This window comes from Pundamilia nyererei, unplaced genomic scaffold, assembly GCF_000239375.1.
Source record: "Pundamilia nyererei isolate P.nyererei 1_Seehausen unplaced genomic scaffold, PunNye1.0 scaffold00016, whole genome shotgun sequence".
NCBI classification, from domain to species: domain Eukaryota; kingdom Metazoa; phylum Chordata; class Actinopteri; order Cichliformes; family Cichlidae; genus Pundamilia; species Pundamilia nyererei.
The window spans coordinates 3449923-3452058 of record NW_005187417.1 but is presented as its reverse complement, the minus strand read 5'-3'; the positions used below and the strand labels follow the sequence as shown (position 1 = coordinate 3452058).

Below are 2136 nucleotides of genomic sequence, written 5' to 3'. Positions count from 1 at the left end.
ATTTATATATTTGTGGCTTTTTATTTTTTATTTTTTTTATCTTGTGTAAATATTCTCTGACTTTTGCTAGAAAGGTGACGATCACAATTACATTTTTATAAATTAATACATTTAAATAGCAAGTAATACTGACAGCTGGGCTCAAAGTAATACATTACAATCATGCTGAGTGATTCTGGTGACATCTGTTAAAGTAAATTGAAAATGAACAGCTTCAGCAGAGAAAAAGTGGCATGTTCAAGGTCACAGAGCTTCATTTCCAGTAATTTTCAGCTATCATTCCAGTCAGCTATCATTTTCAATTAAAACAGGAATGCATTCATTGGCAATCCAACTCTTTTACACATGTGCAGAAGCAACCTTCTGTAGGCTAGATTGGAATTTATTTGGCTAGTTTTACCCTGTCAGCCATAGCCAAGGCATAACTTCGGACAGTGCAGCCAGTGTAGGGGATCAAGGGCCAGAAGGTAGGAGGAGGCCAGCTGAAGTAATTAATGGAAATGAAATAACATAATAAAATAACAAAAATGCATTTTAATAAATGCTCTTGCTGTAGTGTGCATGGCTCTTAACAGCAGTTTTTGTTTTGAGTTCTGTAGGCTTCTACTTCACTGTAATGATTCTCAGTAGACAAGGGTTGTATTGTTTTTATGTACTTATGTAACGGTAGAGTGTAAAATACCTACTCCTTTTTTTTCAACTAATTTACACTTTTACACGAGCTTTACACAAGCAAATTTTCCAGAGTTTACCAAACTTACCATTAAACATGCTACATGATGCATTGTCACCATCCTTACTTATCCTTTGATCATAAAAAAACTGAACATTTAACTCCCAACCTTTTTGTAGGTAAAATCAAATGCCAGCATTTACACTTACATATTTTGCTCTAACTGCTCTTTGAATTCATGTTCATACAAAATGTACACATCTTCCAAAAATGTCTAAAACTTACACGTCCTCACAAAGACAGAAGCACAATACACTGATGGGAGTAGGCTTTTCGGATTTCTTTAAAGATCCAGGGAGAGCTTAGTCTTCTTACATCAAGTGGTGGGGGGTGTTTTGTATTGATAAAGGCTTGTAGAGAAGGATGGGAGGAGGGACATGCAACAGAAGGACATAATGGTCACCAGGTAGCCACAGCTCACGGCTATTAAGTCCAAAACACACTGCTACATTTGCTGTACTCAGAAGCAAATCAACCAATTCACATGCCATGTTAACCATCAAAAAAGTTAAGCAGATAAAGTAAAATGTGAAGTATACATTTTTCTTCCTTTCACACAATTCTTCACCAAAGAGCTGATTTCAGTTCTTTTGTTAAAACACTTAAAACACCACAGAAGAAGTGCTAAATGACAAGAGGTAGCCTGGTTGTTTCCATGCTTCATCACCTTAAAATTAAAGTAACTTGTATGAAGCACATAAAATAGTACACATGGCTATCTTGGCATGCATCAGAAAGTGCCAGTCTGTTTTGGGCTCAAGAAAAGAGAAAACCTGAATGGAAAACTGAACATGCGGAAAAGGCACCAACAGAAATCACCAAAGAATATAAGATAACGTTCCAGTATTTACAGCTTCACTAACAGCATATCTTCTTGCCACACAACCTTTAAAGCTATTCTCTGCTGCAAGTATGTTAGTATTAAGATAAACACAAGACTCCAATATGTATGTCTGATATAATGGATCCAAAGTGGATTCAGTTCTCTTTACTGGATTTCTACGACACTGAAGCAATTTAGAAACTATATAATGGATGTTAATAAGAGGCTCTAGCTTAATGACATACTTTCATCAGACATGCACATTTTCAACAAAAAGACTCTAAATCTTTGCAAAAAGCCCCCACATGACCCAACAAACCTGCCAAAACCTGAATCCGCAGTCTTGAAACTAAAGAAGACAATGAGAGAGTGACACAGAAATGCATGAGGATGGGTCGGTCATTCAACTGAACCTGCATTCCTACTATTCATCATTTGAACTTCATTCAGTTAATGATGAAAATAAAAAGGCAGGTATAAGAAATGTTTGAGGTTGGATAAAAGAAAAAAAAAGATTTCAATTCATGGCAAAATAATGGGAAATATGTATTGTTTTTAAATGTATGTTATTTTAAAAATT

General features: G+C 35.4%; 1 protein-coding gene across 1 annotated transcript in view; it reads right to left on the bottom strand.

Annotated features, from left to right (window-relative positions):
• Positions 1–2136, bottom strand: part of cacna1bb (calcium channel, voltage-dependent, N type, alpha 1B subunit, b) — a 233897-nt gene that overhangs the window by 71982 nt on the left and 159779 nt on the right. The window lies entirely within an intron of this gene.